The 19,503-nt window shown below is 38.2% G+C and overlaps 1 protein-coding gene across 7 annotated transcripts in view; it reads right to left on the bottom strand.

Annotated features, from left to right (window-relative positions):
* RC3H1 (ring finger and CCCH-type domains 1) overlaps window positions 1-17,925 on the bottom strand; it is a 105,940-nt gene extending 88,015 nt beyond the window's left edge. For all 7 annotated transcript variants that reach the window (XM_027086278.1, XM_027086277.1, XM_027086276.1 and 4 more), the window contains exon 1: window positions 17,818-17,925. The gene's annotated coding sequence lies outside the window, so the exon portion shown is untranslated. The remainder of the gene's footprint in view (window positions 1-17,817) is intronic.
* Between the last annotated feature and the right edge of the window lie 1,578 nt (window positions 17,926-19,503).

Here is a 19,503-nt window from a genome sequence, read left to right as displayed (position 1 = left end):
AAAAGATACCTAACATCAGCAACATGATGACAAATTCTCTGTGGCCAAAATATAAACTCTGAATTTAATATTATTAGCAAGTGATGCCAATTTTAGATGATTTCTTCCCTAAACACTACAAAACAGAAACTTATAAACAAAAGACATTAAAAGCTTAAAAACCCAAGTATTCTTATATCCCAAACAGTTTAATATTAATTAGTTTATGAGGTGTAAATGCAATTTTTAAAAATCTTGACAGTTCCTTTTTACAATGAACACACACATTTCCACTTTGGAAGAGGGAGGTGGGGAGATAACTCAAGGCTTAGGTACCCAAATATAAAACCTAGGTTTTCGGTTTATATTTTAAGCAGACAACTTCTAATATGAGCAAATGAGTCTTAACACATCAAAGCTGGCAAACAGAGGAAAAACTCAATTTTCGTTATCTTTCAGAGGGCCTCTGGGACACCACTTATTAGTAGCAAACTATGCTGGCATTCCTATCTTTGAAGGAGATTATCACAGGTTCAGGTAATAAGTGAGCAATACAAGCAAATGGAGATTTAAAGGAATGGCAAATTCTAAAATAACAATAGAATTTACTATGGGTCAAAACATTCTAAAAACTTAAAGTGCATTATCTTTTTTTTTTGCATTAACTTTTAATACTCATAATAACCTTGCAAAATATTATCACACCCTTGAGAAAATCAGGGCCCAGAAAAGTTAAGCAATGTTCTTAAGGTCTCACAGCCAGTAAGGGGTAGAGTTGAGATTCCAACCCAGGTTTGTCTAACTTTACTATTTTAAGACCTTCTCTTTAGGTTTCTTAATCATTTGTTGTGGTAGTCTGCAAGTATGGCCACAATTCCTCCCATCCCTGTAGCTATGCCCCTTTGTAATTTGACTTTGCTGCTCTTTCTATCAAGAGATAGAATCTTTTCCCCCACACTTTGAATCTGGGTGGCCTTGACTTATTTTGAATACTGTAGTTGAATATAGCATTAGTGATGTTTGGAGAGCTTCACAGCATAGGCCTCAAGAAACCTTGCAACTTCCACTCTTGGAACATGGTGCCACTATGTGAGAAGGCTTGAGCTAGACCTGAGCTAAGACCAACAGAACAGAGAAAAACTGTCCCAGCTCAGACCCCTAGAACAATCAGCCCCAATTTTAGCTGCCAGATGACTGAAGCTGCATGAGTGACCTCAGTGTAGACCAGCAGCAGAACCACCTGTGGTTAACTTAGCCCCATGCACTAACTCAGAATTGTAAGCAAATAAAATGGTTGTTGTTTTAAGCCACTAAGTTTTGGGGTGGTTTGTTAATCAATAATAGATATCTGATTGTTTATATAATCAAGACACAATTTTACATTTATAAATTTCATCATAGCCTTTTGAGAAAAGAGTAATACTGAATGAAAAACTGACATTGGAATGTGAAAGGTTCCCTCAGTTGAATTACAAAGTTTTCATAGAATGAATCTATTCTCTTTTTTTAAGGCCTAAAAATTACTAATATATATAAGTACCTTCACAAACACAACATGCCTAAATTTAGCTCCTTATTCTTGCAGCATAAATTATCAGCAACTACAGGGAAGAGCATTCAAATGTATCAAAACGGTAATATTTTCAAAGCACAGCATGGATAACAAATCCTTTAGACTTAAAAATACGTACTACTGGGCTTCCCTGGTGGCGCAGTGGTTGAGAGTCCGCCTGCCGATGCAGGGACACGGGTTCGTGCCCCGGTCTGGGAGGCTCCCACATGCCACGGAGTGGCTGGGCCCGTGAGCCATGGCCTCTGAGCCTGCGCGTCTGGAGCCTGTGCTCCGCAGGGGGAGAGGCCACAACAGTGAGAGGCCCGCGTACCGCAAAAAAAAAAAAAAAAAAAAGTACTACTTAGGCTCAATTTAAATCTATCTGAAACTTCGTATTACATTCTAACCGAATATAAATTGTCATCTGTGTAACAGTCCTCCATGTCGACGTGCCAGGGCAGCACTATTAACTCTTAATATTGAAAATGATTCAAATACTCCCAAGTTGTTGGTCTTTACTGGTTACGATATAAAGAAAAACTTAACCTCCCTTACCAGCATCACCTTAGTCATCTTCAGCAAGTTATAATTGTTTTCACCTACCTACAACTTCTTTATATACTCCTCAAATCTTTCCCCCTCTATCCCAAAACTGTGGGAGGGGGGAGTGGGATTTGAGTGCTAAGCACTTACAAATCATCTCATTCAATCCTCAAACAACCTTCTGAGATATCTCCTCTACTTTATCGATGAAGGAAAGAAAGAAAACTGAAAACAGTTACTTGGATAATTTAGTGATCTAGTCATAATTTGAACCTACAACTCCAAATCCTGTACTTTTCCCACTGTCTTCCAACTTTCAGCAGCTGTAATTTTTTTTTTTTCCAGTACGCGGGCCTCTCACTGTTGTGGCCTCTCCAGTTGCAGAGCACAGGCTCCAGATGCGCAGGCTCAGCGGCCATGGCTCACGGGCCCAGCCGCTCCGCGGCATGTGGGATCTTCCCAGACTGGGGCACAAACCCATGTCCCCTGCATCGGCAGGCGGACTCTCAACGACTGCGCCACCAGGGAAGCCCTAATCTTAATCTTATAAATATTTTAAGATACTTAATGTATTGAAATATAACATACACACATAAAAAGTATACAGATCAAGAGTGTTCAGCTCAATGAACATAGTAAGCAAAGTGAGCATACTTGTATACCCAAGATATAGAACATTACCAGCACCCCAGAAAGTCCCCTCACCATCCCTCCCAATCATTATCTCTTTATTCTTCCTCAAAGGCCACTACTATCCTAACTTCTAATGCTATAGATTACTTTCACCTGTTTTAAAATTCTATGTAATGAATCATCAGTATGTGTTTTGTATTTTGGCTTCTTTCACTCAACATATTTGTTAGATTGTTCTACATTTATATCACTAAGCTGTTACAAAACACTCCAGTTCAATCTACCACAGTTAGAAAGCTACCCTTCATGAACTCAATTTTGGAGTAGTGATGACACTTGGATTTGGAATGTAGCAGATTTCTGGTGCTGAACTGGAAGAAAAAAAACAAGTATCAATAACAAAAACTGGGAACAAAGAATTCCCTCTTTACTCAAGAAAACAAAGCAGCACATGTGTCACACTAATAGCCCCTACTGCTTTACTTTTACTTGTTCCTGCTTTTTTTCTGAGGGAGCTTGTGTCCTAGACTTCCTTGTGGCACTTGGTAGATACCATAGGGCTCTGACTGATTCTAGAACTGGACAGCAAAGAGAAAACATGCAGATTATTCAGAATAGGCAAGCTGCATATGGAGCATACTTCTTTTGCAATGGTTGGGTGATATGTAGTGTATACTATGACCTAGGGAATTTTTGTGTTAAAGATATAATCTAACATATTTAATAATAGTAAAATAACAATAATGTTAGTATTATTAAACTGTCCCCATAATCTACTGGCCAAGGTTTAAGGACATTTTTTTATCACTGTTTATTTTTATGGAATATGCCTGAAAGAATTCCAACTATTTCCAATGATTTTCAATTGCGCATACTTGAAAAATAATGCTTAAAAAGAAAAAAAAAAGGATAGACTCATTTTCCATTTTAGAACTACTTCTAGACTGTCATCCCAGACAATATTTCATTTTGATTTTAAAAGAATGAACGAATTGCTACATGGAGTCCAAACACAGAAGCCTATAATAATGTATGTCATTTACACATATCAAGTGGTTTGAAACAGTTATATAAATTGTAAGAAGATATTTTGCTGTTCCCAAGTAGTAGCTACTGTTAGAGAACCTATTGATTTGTTGCTACAATGTCAGAATTAAACATAAAACACTTCCTCCAATATATGTAACGAAGATCTTTTAAGGTATAAATTCGTCCTTAGGTTTATGTAGTGTATTACAGGGAAGAGAGGATAAAAGAATGGGACAAGCCTAACTGCTGTGGGTTTGCACAATAAACAAATAAATCTACTATTATTACACTCTATTCTTTGGTAAAATAGGGAGCCTTGCTTTCTTATCTTAAATTACGAACAATCTGTCCCGCTCTTCTAACCCTGAACCTTTTTCCCTACACATATTACTATGTGAATTCCCTTAGGGAAGGCCTTACTTGATCACCTTATTTAAAATTGATCCCTCAACCCTAATCACACTACCACCACAATCTGTGCTTCCCATCTCTTTCCTGATTAACTTTTCTCCACAATACTTCTCACCATCCAATATGCTTTATTTTAGTTATTTTGTTACAGTGTGGACCCACCACTACTAAAATGTAAGCTCCATGAAGACAGGGATTTTCAATTGTTTCTATCTCTAATCTTTTTTGAGTATATTTTATATGACAGGCACTTCTAAATTTTGCATGCATTATCTCAGTCCTCACAATGACCCTATTATTAGATATTACATATCATTATATCTTAATTTTAGAGTTGAAGAAACTGAGCACAAACCTTAGGTAATATGTGCAAGGTCACATGGTAATTAACTTGTCCCTATTTTTTTTAACTTGTAATTCCTTCTGTAGCCTTCGTTTCTTTAGTTACATCACTATATAACTTGACACTCAATGTACACACCTGGTAATCTGGTAATCATCCTAGATTCCGTCCTCTTCTACCTCTATTAAAATTTTCTATTATCTCTTAAATCTATATCTTCCTTTCCATCTCTACTTCCCTGATTGAAGTTTGTGTTCATTCATTCAAAAATTACTTACTGAACACCTACCATGTGCCAGACAGTGTCTTAGGATCTAAAGATGTAGCCCTGAATGAAACAAAGTCCCTGCTCTCATACAGCATACAGTCTCTCTCACCTGGATCACACAGTAACCTTTTAACTGATCTCTGTCTCTAGCTTTGTTCTTGCCTTCATCCACACTCCTCACAGCTGCTGGTCATTCACTTATGGTTTTCTTCTATGACAAAAAACTCAATTAAAAAAAAGGACAATAGGGCTTCTCTGGTGGCGCAGCCGTTAAGAATCCACCTGCTGATGCAGGGGCCACGAGTTTGAGCCCTGGCCCGGAAAGATCCCACATGCCATGGAGCAACTAAGCCCATGAGCCACAACTACTGAGCCCACGCACCACAACTACTGAAGTCCACGTGCCTAGAGCCCGTGCTCCACAACAAGAGAAGCCACCATGATGAGAAGCCCGCACATCGCAAGGAAGAGTAGCCCCTACCCACTGCAACTAGAGAAAGCCTGCACGCAGCAACGAAGACCCAACACAGCCAAAAATAAAATTAAAATAAAATAAGTAAATTTTAAAAAAAGGACAACAGACTTGAAAGATCCTCTTTCACAAAAGAGGGTATCAAAATGGCCAATAAGTGTATAATACGCTTATTTAAGAGTCATAAGATGTCATTACTCACAAGGGAAATTTAAATTACGATGACAATGGGAATCTACTACATGCCTACCAGAATGGCTAAAAAAAAGTTTACTGACCATACCAAGTATTAAAGATGATATGAGCATACGAAATTCTCATACAATGCTGACAGCAGTGTGAATTGGTACATTCACTTTGGAAAACTGGGAGTATCTCCTTAGGCTAAACCAAAGTCTACTAATGACCCATAAATTCCACTGCTAGGTATTTATATGAGAGGAATGACTAAGTATGTCCACCAAAAATCTTATGCAGTAATGTTCATAACAACTTTATTCATAAAAAGCCAAAAATAAACTGCAAACAACCCAAATGTCCATCAACAAAATGCATAAACTGTGATAAGTTCATATAATGGAATACTATACAGCAATGATAAAAATAAAACAATTGGTCCACTGTTACATATAACAGGGACACATTTCACAGATATTACAATGTACAAAGCCAGATACAAAATAGCACCTACTGTAGAATTTAATTTATAGAGGAAGCATAAAGAAGACATGATACATGATTTCATTTAAGAAGAGGCAAAACAGACTACAGTGCTAGAAGTCAGAATTAACTCTTAGGAAAGCTGGGAGGCAGTAGAGAGTGTACTGTCTGGGAAAGAGTAGAAAGAATTCTTGGGTGTTAGAAACATTGCATATCTTGATCTGGGTGGTGGTTACACAAGTGTATATATGTAAAAAGTAATCAAGATCTACCACTATGATTTTTGCCCTTTAGTGCATGTATTTTGTTATCTCAAGTTAAAAAACAAACAACATCAACAAAAACTCTTAGGGACTTCCCTGGTGGTGCAGTGGTTAAGAATCCACCTGCCAATGCAGGGGACACAGGTTCGAGCCCTGGTCTGGGAAGATCTCACATGCCGTGGAGCAACTAAGCCTGTGCACTACAACTACTGAGGCTGCACTCTAGAGCCTGCAAGCCACAACCACTGAGCTCATGTGCCACAACTAGTGAAGCCCGCATGCCTAGAGCCCATGCTCCGCAACGAGAAGCCTATGCACCGCAACAAAGAGTAGCCCATGCTCTCCACAACTAGAGAAAGCCCGCGTGTGGCAATGAAGACCCAACGCAGCCAAAACTAACTAACTAACTAAATAAATAAAAATTTAAAAAACCTCTTAGATGTTGCCTTAGCAGAGTCAATCCCAAGTGCTTGAACATGCCATACAAGATCCCCGGGATGTGGCCCCCACCTACTTCTCCAGCTTTATTTTTCACCACCATCTGCCTCATATTTTATACTCTAGCAACAAAAGTATGAAGGTTTCCCTGTATACAAGATATTCTTTTTCACTCTAGGTCTTGTTTGGCTCAAGTATTCCCCTAAATCTGGGATGTTAAACCCCTATTCATCCTTTAAGTCACATTCAACTCAGGAAGCTCTTTCAAGAAATCTTTTTATAGCCCAGTGTATATTAGGTTGCCCCTCTGATGTTCCCAATACATTCTAAACTCTTTCTATAAGAGGAAGTCCATACTATTGTATGCTGTTGTATGGCATATATTTGTTCAACAATTGTTAAATGACTGAAAAATATCACTACTTGATTGTAGCAAGTTTCATATTTCTAAAGATAGTGTTGGACAATTCACATAAAAGGTAAGAGAGCTGAATCTATCATCACAAGATGAGTTCAATCTTTTTTTTTTTTTTTGCGGTACACGGGCCTCTCACTGTTGTGGCCTCTCCCATTGCAGAGCACAGGCTCCGGATGCTCAGGCCCAGCAGCCCTGGCTTGGACCCAGCCACTCTGTGGCATGTGGGATCTTCCCGGACTGGGGCACGAATCCGTGTCCCCTGCATCGGCAGGCGGATTCTCAACCACTACGCCACCAGGGAAGCCCGAGTTCAATTTTTTAATGCTGGTACTTAATCTTTAGAAGATAGTATACCTCCAAAATTAACCACATTCTTAAAACTACCTATAAGCGAGGTAAAGCTAAAAGTGAAGTGACAGATTAAAAAGATAAGGATAAAGAAACTAATCTGAAAAGGCTACATATTGCATGAGTCCAACTATACAATATTATATATTCCACATAAACATATAAAAAGACGCTCTACATCATATGTTATCAGGGACATGAAAATTAAAACAATGTGATACCACTACACACTATTAGAATGGCCAAAATTTGGAACACGGACAACACCAAATGTTGACCAAGATGTGGCGCCAACAGGAACTCTCATTCATTGCAGATAGGAATGCAAAATCGGGCAACCACTTTGAAAAACAGTTTGACATTGTCTTACAAAACTAAACATACTCTTACCATACGATCCAGCAATCACTCTCCTTGATATTTACTCAAAGGAGCTGAAAACTTGTATCTACACAAAAACCTGCACATGGATATTTATAGCAGCTTTATTCATAATTGTAAAACTTGTAAGCAACCAACCAAGATGTCCACCAGTGGTACAACTGTGGTACAACCAGACAATGGAATATTATTCAGTACTAAAAAAGAAATGAGCTATCAAATCACGAAAAGACATGTAAGAAACTTAAATGCATATTGTATGATTCCAACTATAGGACACTTTGGAAAAGGCAAAACTATGGAGACAATAAAAAGATCAGTGGATGCTAGAAGCTGGGGTGAGGAAGGATGAATATGCAGAGCAAAGAGGATTTTTAAACCAATGAAAATATTCTGTATGGTACTATAATAATGGATACCTGTCATTATACATTTGTGCAATCCACAGAATGTATAACACCGAGAGTGAACCCTAATATAAACTATGGACTTTAAGCATCAATGTAAGTTCATCAATTGTAATTAATGTACCACTCTGGCAGTGGATGTTGATAATAAGGGTGGCTATGCATGTGTGGAGGCAGCTGAGTATGCAGGAAATCTTTGTACCTTCTTCTCAATTTTACTGTGAACCCAAGACTGCTCTGAAACAAACAAATCAACCAACCAACCAACCAAGTCTTTTAAAAACAAAAAAGAATACTAAAAAAAAAAATCAACAAGTGAACCTGAAATCTCTCTCAAAAATGGAGATTCTATTGACAGGATTTTGCTCCCCACCCATTCTTTCCCCTCTGCCCCTCACCATTTTGTCATGATACACTTAAGATGCTTAAAGTTTTAACACTCTGAGAACAATGAATTAAATAATGCACGTCAATCACTATGGGAATAGGTACTACAACTTCAATATTCAAAGATGCTTTCATGACATTATCTGTTCTAAGCTTTGTGATATTCCAAGTTACTCTTACATGCTTTTAAAGAGTTTTAAATATTACATTTTCTATTCTAAGGATTTTATTATTTCAAAAAACCCTCTCTCTCTCCTGCCCTCATTTTTTCTAATGCAGTAGAAAGAGAATATATTGGAAGGGACTTTTGTGCCCTTATGAGATTTTGTCAACTGCAAACCTACATAATAAAATGACATTTCTGAAAAAACTGACTCAGATAACTCATAACTCAGCTTTTCTAAATATATGGAGAGCCTTATGTTTTAAAAAAGTTTTTAATAAATTTAAAGAGAGGACAGATTCGAGCAAAGAGTGACAGTTTTAATCAAAACAGTAATTAATGTAAAAGCTGACATATAAAACATGGGTTTTAAAAGCAGTAATTATAGGGAAAGCATTTCAAAATGAAGTTTAAAATTCAGGCTTTTTTTTTTTTTTTTTAAATACAGTACTTAAACATGGAAGACTACTACTCTTTAACAGAATGTCTCCACAAAAATGAACTTTTGAGCAATCATAACCAGTATACAGAGAAGATCAAATCAAGACCTTACACAGTATAGCTATTTTCAGCAAAAGTAGAGGTAAAGCTTACCCCAAAATAAAGGTAAAAGAGCTCTGGAAACTTTAACATGATAATTTAAATAATGTTTAAGAAAGTACAAGTTCATGTGGTAACCAAATTGGATTTTACAAAGTATTTGAATAGAATACAAATGTAAATCAGTACCAATAGAGAATTTTGGATGGCAACAATGTTCAGTTAAATTCTATTCACCCTTACCAGGCAATTCATATTAGTACAGGTAATTAATTTTTATTATGTAAAGTGGGTCACACACAGAAGAAAAAATATTTTTCCATAATAACTGAATTATACAGAAATAAGATAAATTTCTTATTTAAGATAAGAAATAAGATAAACTTCTTCATTTCAAGTTCTACTTTTTTAAAGAATGAGTACATTAGTATTTATTAAATCTATAGCTATAGCCTCTATAGTTTTGATTTATAGTATTTTAAATTACATAGTACATAATCAAACAGTCCTCAATAATCTCTTCAAAAGTGACCGCAACTTTAAAATTAATTGTAAAAGCATCCTAACTAGTGGAGATCCCAAGAGAGAACTAGAAAAAGGAGTTCTAGATTCTAGTCTCAACTCTGCCAGTTATTAGCTCTGAGACCTGTTCATCTCTGATAAATATTCAAAAGGTTTAGAGAAAAAATAAGAAAGAAAAAGATGACTCCAGATTTTAGGGACAAGAAGCGTGGAGTAAAAGATGATGCCCTGAGAAGAAACCATATTATAATGGACAGTATCTGGAAAGGCTGATTCTTTGGAGGGAGTAAAGGATTTTAAATTATGTCAAGTTTAGGATTGCTGGCAGCACAAGCAAAAACATTGAAAAGATAGGCTTAGGACAAATTGAGGCCATGTAAATGGTAAGTTCTCTGTGAGAGTGAATATAAATGGAGAACCGGACTTTGGTTTATATCAGCATTCTTCAATAGAACTTCCTGAGATGATGGAAATGTGCTATATCTGCATTTTCCAATATGGTAGCCACTAGCCACATGTGGCTATTGAGCCCCTGAAATGTGGCTGGTGCAACTGAGGAATTTAAAATTTTGATTTTAATTAATTAAAACTTAAATTTATCCATACAACAGAGTACTATTTAGTAATAAAAAGAAATGAGCTATCAAGTCACAGAGAGACATGGAAGAACCTTAAATGTACGTTGCTAAGTGAAAGAAGACAATCTCACCCATAGAACTGTACAACACAAAGAGTGAACTGTAATGTAAACTATGGACTTTAGTTAATAATTTGTCAATATTGGTTTATCAATTATAACAAATGTAAGATGTTAACAGAAATAACTGTGGGGGAAGGTATATATGGAAATTATACCTTCAGTGCAATTTTTCTATAAACCTAAAACTGCTCTAAAAAAAATCCATTAAAAATTTTAAATTTAAGTAGTCACATGTAGCTAGTGGCTGATATTAAACAGCACAGGTCCATATTAATGAAAGACTGATGTGGAAAGAAAATGAGAACGGTATTTCATTTCTGACCACCAACTCCATAAAAACACAAAGTTTAATTGTATCTTGAATACTAACAATTGACAGCAGAAAATTTTCAAATATTCTAGATGAATATCTTTCTAAAGTGATTTTTGTTAAACAAAATTTAAGGAAGAAAACAACATTTATTGAATGGGTACTATACTATAGATATATGTTAACTCATTTAAATTGCAAAACAATCCTTTCAAAGAAGATATTACCATTTCTGGTTTTAGAGATGAAGAATCATAAAGCTTATGTGATAAAAGATGGGAACTTAGATACATCTGACTCCAAAGTGTATGTTCTAATATATTCTTTATATAGTTTTATGAGTCCCAAAATCAAAAACATAAGTGAATTTTCCCACAATGAATCTATCATCAGGAACAACAGGTTATATAGCAGAATACAATAATTAATTAATGATATACTCAGAGTCTAAAAAAATGTCCCTGTATTAAACTGTCCCATGCTAATGTGATTTTTACCTCATTACCCTTCTTGCTGTCCATATTACCTAGAGTACCTTTACTCCCACATCTAATTTGCATGTTTTAATCTGCTGTGAAATTAGAAAACAGATTAAATTCTGCTGTGAAAATATCAAGCTTCTTAGAATTATGTACAGAGCAAGAGAGGTTCTAAGCCAGTGCCTTAGTGTAGATGATTTAGTTCATTAACTTTGTGATAAAGGTCTTTTTGTCTACTTCTTATTCTAAATTGGGATCAGGTTAGATGACATACTGTTCTATAATAAAGCTAAGAATATAATGATCCTGTTTCATTCACATATGTTCCACTAAACCATACTTTCAAGCATAGATCTCTGAACTTAACCTCATTTAAAGATGTTATTTTATGATTAAATGTATTAATTTAGTACACTAGCTTTCTAATAAATTACTGTTAAAGATTAATCAGATGTATATAAACATAGAAATATTAATATTTACAGAGTTGATATTTCCTGAAAAAAGTCAGTATTAAAGAAAAGCAGGAATTTTACTGCATTGAGTTCTAAATATTCGTTATAATTCTTTCCATCACTTTTTAAGTGGTTCTTATAACTAAATTTAATAGTTAAATAAAATTTTCCTAAAAGGGGGGAAATTAGTATCAAAATTTAAATTCTTCTTCCCGACTTAGAGCTTCTGTATCTGTAAAATATTACAAATCTTTAATAGTAACATAAAATCTGTATTTCACTTCTCACCATAAATGTTAAGATTTAAATTTAATTAGGGGAAGTACCTAATTTTGAATTTAAGTCAAAGATGAAAGGAAAAAAGCCTGTTTATTTTCTCCCTCAATCAAACAAACAATTTAAAAAAGCTACAAACCAATTGCTTCTGTTAACAGTGTCTGTTTTTGGAGGGAGTCAGGTATAGACCCAAGACCAAGGATTCAAAGATTTATTCAACAAGCAGAGTGTCAGGCAAATCATAACTCTAAACAGGCTCAAAGATTAGCTGAATAAAAGTAATAAAGTTAGGGGACTTTCCTGGTGGTCCAGTGGTTAAGAATCCGTCTTCCAATGCAGGGGATGCAGGTTCGACCTCTGGTCGGGGAACTAAGATCCCACATGACAAGAGGCAAATAACCCCACGCGCTGCAACTACAGAGCCCACGTGCTCTAGAGCCCATGCGCCACAACTAGAGATCCCATGCGCCACGACTACTGAGCCTGTGTGCTCTGGAGCCCGCGTGCCACAGCTAGAGAGAAACCCATGTGCTAGAGAGAAGCCTGTGCGCCACAACAAAAGATTCCTGCGTGCTGCAACTAAGACCCGACGGAGCCAAAAACAAAAAAAACAAAAAAAACCCAAAAAAAGTAATACAGTTAGATTCATACAGATTAAAGAGTTTCAATCTAACAATCATTTTCTAATATAACCTCATATAAGTCCTTGTCTATTAATATTCCAAGTTTCTTCTATATATTAAGAAAAAACAAAAGCCAAACAAGCTATAGATAAGACTATTCATTGCTCACATTTGTATAGAACATTAAAACTTAGTTAATTCTCACAACTCAACGAGGAAATACTAATGAGTCTGAGAGCTTAAGTACAACTTCTTTGGAGTGATCAAGATGAAAAGTTCGAACTGCTGTGACTTCCAACTTTTCTTCCATAAAGAATCCCTGGCAGCATGCCTACTGTAATTAGAGAATAATGTAAAGAATGAGGTGGGTTTTGATTCCTAACAATCATATCCCAAAGTTTTTTCCTGCAATCTCAATTATACATAGCACTCTTGCTCAATCTTGGCTCAAAATCATTTTAGGTAATATTCATAAAGACAGAAAGTAGAATGGTGGTTGCCAGGGACTGGGGGAGAGGGGGATGGGGAGTAACTGCTCAATGGGCACAAGAGTTTCCTTTTGGGGTGATAAAATGTTTTGGAACTTGATAAAGGTAGTGGTTGCACAACACTGTGAATGTACTGCCAATGAACTGTTCACTTTAAAATGGTTAATTTTATGTTATGCGATTTAAACCTCCATTTAAAAAAAATTTATGTTAAGATATATAGACTACTGTAGAACTCTTCTTCAAAAACACTGCTACCACATTCAAATGCTATTTAGATCTTGCAGATATTTAGAAAAAAATGCATTACAAACTAAATTATTACCTTATATGCACAGTAATGGGTGTGTACTGATATCAGTGCTAAAATGCTTGACAAACATCAAACATACATTTATAAACAATCTCAAATAAATATAAATGAACCTTAAGACATTTATTCCTCTAGGGCAGAACATAATTTGAGTCAGTTCAACTGTGCATGTAAGATGAACTCAAAATTTTACTAGAATTCTTTTCTCAAACCTCAATCAGGAAAATATTGTGAACTGATAAGAAATGTCTAACATTACATAAAGAATAAATAAGAATATAAGAAGTAAACAGACACAAATCTGACCAATAATGGATATAAATAAATATGCTAAAGCTAACTGTCTTGGAGATGTAGCACAACATCACTTCAGATTAAGTAAACTTCATACTTGAAAATGTATAGAATCGGGACTTCCCTGGTGGTGCAGTGGTTAAGACTCCATGCTCCCAATGCAGGGGGCTGGAGTTCGATCCCTGCTCAGGGAACTAGATCCCACATGCATGCAGCAACTAAGAGTTCGCACGCCACAACTAAGACCTGGAGCAACCAAATAAAAATAAATAAATAAATAAATATTTAAAAAAAGAGAAAACGTATAGAATCAACATTAAAAAACTTTGGAGTAAGAAAAATTCCTTTATATAAATGGCTGAAAAATTAATATTATGCTATAACCTCCAAGGCTAGTCCAAATCCAGTCTAGACTCCAGGATTAAACAAAAAAGAAGGTGATCTTAAAGAAGATCCTAACCAACAGGCTGATTTTGAAATCTGTGACTGTTCTGATGCAGGTCAATCTGAGAATTTAAATCCACTTGAATCCAATCCCAAAGAATACCTCAACTCCTGAGCATGGACATAGCCAAAACTAAACCAGGTCAGTATACCCTGCCAAGGAACATCCTGCTCCGAAGTGTCCACCAAACAAGGATCACTTATCAGTTTATTCTTCACTTTATTGGGTGCCAACCATTGGCAAGATATATGTAAGAGTGGACTGATTAGACCCCACCAAACTCCATTTCAAGCTCTAAAATCTGGAGATAGAAAATACTGCATAATTCTAAATGGTCTAAGGCTTTAAAAAATTATAAATGAAGAATTCCAAATGTTAGCTGACCTGACTTAACACTACAGAATGTTACTAAAGTCATTTTAAAACTTCCCTAAGGGCCTTCCCTGGTGGCAAAGTGGTTAAACTCTGCTTGCCAATGTAGGGGACGTGGGTTCAAGCCCTGGTCCAGGAAGATCCCACATGCCACAGAGCAACTAAGCCCATGAGCCACAACTACTGAGCCTGTGCTCTAGAGCTCGTGAGCCACAACTACTGAGCCCGCATGCCACAACTACTGGAGCCCATGCTCCACAACAAAAGAAGCCACTGCAATGAGAAGTCCACGCACCGCAACGAAGAGTAGCCCCCGATCGCCGCAACTAGAGAAGTCCTGCGTGCAGCAATGAAGACCAAACGCAGCCAAAAATAAATAAAGTTATTAAAAAAATAAAATAAAAAAATAAAACTTTCCTAAGTATTTATTTCAAAGGTACAACTTAGCTAACTGCTTATATAACAAATTAAAGCCATGAAACAATTTCAGCAATACCACAAATCTGCCCTATGTAAACGGTATGAGTTTCTATATTTACGGCATTCAGATCTGCTAAAAGCAAATATAAGTGCTTCTTTTGTTAATTCACACGAGTAAATACGTTCTCAAACTTATAAGTGAATAATTTGGCAGTGTACAAATAATGATAACAGAAAAGATATTAGAGCTGAAGGCAAGCACAGTATTACAAAACACAGTTCATGGTTTTTAAAAAAAAAGGAATCCATAAATACAGGAGATGCTTCAAAGTTTAACCTTGGGACATATGGCAGCAGTAGCAATAGTAAAGCATCTAATTTGTGTCACAAGACTTCGGTTTGAGTAAGCTTTTTTGCCTATTAATTAAGTGGCCTTTTTGCTAGTTATAGCTACTTAGCTTCTCCTAAGCCTCAGATTCTTCCTATATTACAGACTAATTAGGAGGAATAAATGAGAATATTTTTACTCATTTACTCATTTAACAAATGTGCTTTGAAAAATTGTTATTTTAAATTTTTTATGTACAAAAAAAAACCCTTTCAAATTTCTCCAAATGAAACAAACATATATTAACTTTTAATATTACCGAGAAAATACAAATCTAATTTTTAAGCTATGGTCCCAAAACTTCTTGGAAGGAAATTCTTAAATATTACTTGAGAAAATCTGAACTGACATAATCGGAATAAACACTGATATTGAAGACATAACAATTGAGGGATCACATCTTAAAACAGTCTGACACAAATAAAAACAGAATTCAATATCAAGCATAAATTGGGACCCAGACTCAATGACTGCTGGGTCAGCATCTAATTTCAAACACAAAACCTTAACACTTAAAAATCTTTGTTTTTAGGAAAATGATGAGGCAAATTAGTCCTTGACACAACATAAGATTTGTTTTCACAACAAAGCACACTGACCACTTAACAACTTACAAATTCATACATTACTACAATTATTCTAATAGGTTTAGAGTCACAGATAAATTTAAGTATCATTATGAGATAGAGTTTACTTGCATTCTGTACCAACTAACAAAATTCAGCCAAAAAAATTGATTGATTAAATCATGACTTTGAATACTTAAAAAAAGGTCCCTTTTGAAATTTATTCCCAAAAAATTCACATCAGCAGAAGCCATGTGAAAGTTGTTCTTTCCCCACTACCTAAAAAGTCAAAACATCCACATTATTTATACTAGGCTTAAAATGAAAGTCATTCATATTCATCCATTATACTTCAATCCTAAGCAACAATAAAACAGTCCAACCTCCACGTTTATCCAATTTCTAGTCTACTTACTGTTAACTTTTGTGGAAGAACCAAGGCCCAGTGCCTCCCATTAAACTTCATATAACCTTAAAACGCTCTGAATTACAACAGATACGGACAATTCTAATTAGAAATTCACCTTAAAAATGGGTGAAAGATATTAACTGGCATTTTATCTGCCCAGCACAGGTCCTTTTAAGAACACAAACTAAATGGACCACGCAATTTAATATTAAACAGTGGAAAGCAGTCTTTTGGAGACATCCAAACAATTTTAATATAAATTCTCCATACGTATAGAAACTGACATAGAAATAACTTGGATAATTTTCCCCTTCACTTGGAAAGGTACATGGTAGATGTTTTGAGAAATTAAGTTTAGGAGAAATAGTAGTTAACTGTTGAAGTTTCAGAAATCACTATGCAGGGCAACTATAATAAGGAGCTGTCTCTTTTTCAGCCTAAACATTCAATACAGAACAGTTGTTCCTAGTTTTGAAAATTATAAAAAAGGACAAGAAGTTCTAGCCTGGAGACGAAGCTCTTCTGTCTCCTGAAAAAATGCTTCATTAGGTCCATTTTATGCTAGTTAACATTGTTTCTTATGCGGCACATTAATAATTCACAACGGTTCCTTTGAAGAAAAAAGTTCTATTCAAACATTACAATTTGTCTTCGCGTTGCCAGCAAGCGGCTTTGTTTCCAGTTTCAGGGACTATTCTGGGATGTCAAGAGTTACATTATCTACTGTTCCAAAAGAGCCCTAGTTCCACTCTCACCGGGACGTGGGCAAAACTGATGTTTAGAGAGAACTGATGCCTAGAAATGTTTAAAGAGGAACATCCTTCAGCCCTCTATCTCTCTCCATCCCTTGATAATCACATTTTACCTGGCAGAATTGTTGGTGTTGCTGCACTTAAATTTTTTTGAAAAACACCTGCAAACACAACCTCCCTAGCGCCGCCAGGAAGAAAAAAAGACTATCGAGCTCGATCTGCAGTAGCTCCAGGGAAACAGACATCTTAAAACCCACTTGGCCGAAGAACGGGAGTGCTTAAGGGGGAGGGGGAGGGAGCAGCCTTGAGGTGCAGGCGGCGCCTGTTTACAGACGCCCTCACTTCCCCCACCCCCACAGACTGGGGGTCCAAAAAGCATTTCCCGAGCGCACTCTGCTCCCGCCAAGGTCCTCGGACGAACAGCGGGGCTGGGCAGCCCTGTGGCCCCCTCCCTCTGGCCGAAGCCTCCCTCGCCCTCCCCTCGACCAGGGCGGCGTCTGCACCTCCCCACGGCCTACCCACCCCGGCAGGCCCTCCGGGCGGCACGCGGAGGCCCGAGGCCTAAAGGACGCCGGGCACTGACAAGCCCCTCGGCCGCCGGCGGGGCCTGAGGCCGGGCGGGCGGACGCTACGGCCGAGGAGCCGAGGGCGGCCGAGGACAGCCCCTGCCCCGCCGCGGCTGCCTATTGTTTCCGACGGAGGCCGGGCCGCAGCCGCCCGGCTCCCCACGCCGCTGCCGCTGCCGCCGCCGCCGCCTGCCGCTCGCTCACCGCGCTGGTCCGAGCAGCAGCTCCTCTCAGCTCCGAGTCCCCGCGGCCGTCGCCACCGCCGCGGCAGCCACCGCCGCCGCCAATGCCACCGTCGACTCTGACTCTGTCCCAGGCCGCCGGACAACGGCCGCCGCTGCCACCGCCAGCGCCGCCTCCGGCCTCCCACCTGCTGCTGAGGCTGCTCCTGCAGCAGGGGCCATCTTGTTGGTCTGCCTCCTCTTCCTCCTCCTCCTCCTCCTCCACCCCGTCGCTCGTCGTCCTCGTCCCCTTCCTCTTCCTCGGGCTCCGGCCCGCCCCAGAGACTGGGGCGGAGACCAGAGTGAGGCCCCTCCTTCCAGGGGCGGGGCAAGCAGACGGGCGGGGCGGGCGCGGGAGCAAAGCTCTGAGTCACCGGCCACCAACGCCCGGGAGGGAGGGTGGTGTCGCTTACCGCCTGGACCCGGAGCGCACCACCCCCTGAGCAGAAGAACTGGTCCACCAGCGCCTCGGCGCCCAGCGGGCAAGTGGCCAGATGGTGAATTGGAAAATTTCTGACGTTTCCATCCAATCCCGCGCTTACCTCTCCCCCTTGGCTTTCTCTTAGCCTCGTCCCTCTGCTCTTGTTTCTTTTTCACATCTCTCCTCCTCCACCCCAGAAGAATTTGTTCTTATCCTGTTTTATCCTGGTTCTTGATCACACCAGCTTTGCCCTAGTCATTTCCCTCACAGACTCCCCCAAAGAGTTCAGCCTCCCAGCAGGGGTAAACAGCCCAAAGGCCTGGACACTCACTGCCCCAAAACGTCTCTCCAGGCCTATGTGACCAATTAAGAGCTGTCTGGGACAGGACAGAAAAAGATTCAGCCCTTAGAAGAGTTATTGGATCTAAAGCTAACCTTATGATTATTTGAAGTTTCTTCTCCATTATGGAAAAGAAGCCATTTTCATTTTGGGTAAAATGGGAGTCCCCTTTCAAGACAATTCAGTTTAGCCAAACCCTTGCTTTTAAGAAAGGAGAGAAATGGAATTCTTTTCATACCATACAGTCCTAATTTCAAAATAAATCGTTTAGAATAGAGGAGAGAGATGGTCCTCAAGTAAGCACCCAGCTAATACTCTTGTTCATTATCACCCTCCCCCTGCCTTTTTTTTTGTTTTTTCTTCAGGTCTGGCCAAGTGAGCAGAGATTTTGCTTTCCTGTCCTTTCTTCATTGCATACATCCCCAATACCAAGAGAAGTACTATATTTAGAGAAGCTTCTGCTTTTAAGGTGATAAATTCAATTACTGTAACAGCTAGTGTTCTTATATTATTTGTAAATAATATATCACACACCTTCCTAAACTCTAAGCAGGGAAGAGTTCTTTTTAGTTGCTAACACCCTCCTGCTACTCAGATTTCAGCTTCTTTTAGAAGACCTATTGATGTCTTTCTGCTGATTGGAATTTACTCCTTTGAAGTGGGCTAAATCTGTAACCATCTCTTCAACCCGCTAAATAGTAACCCCAGTCCTACAAAGAGCAAATTTCTAGCTACCATGGAGGGATTAGGTTAGTGTGTGCTAATCTAAAGGCTATCCCTCAGCCAGGCCTCAGTCCCCTGCTGGGAAAAAAACAGATTAATCTGTTCCTCCAGTTTTTCCTCTTCCTCCCTTCTCACTCCTAGGGAACCTTCCACAACAGAAGGTTTTAGCGGCTGTTGCTAGGCAA

Source organism: Aethalodelphis obliquidens, unplaced genomic scaffold (genome assembly GCF_003676395.1).
Source record: "Aethalodelphis obliquidens isolate GAN/ISIS:26980383/991018 unplaced genomic scaffold, ASM367639v1 scaffold55, whole genome shotgun sequence".
Classification (NCBI taxonomy): Eukaryota; Metazoa; Chordata; class Mammalia; order Artiodactyla; family Delphinidae; genus Aethalodelphis; species Aethalodelphis obliquidens.
Note: the sequence above shows the minus strand (reverse complement) of the source record. Positions and strands in the feature narration are given on the sequence as shown.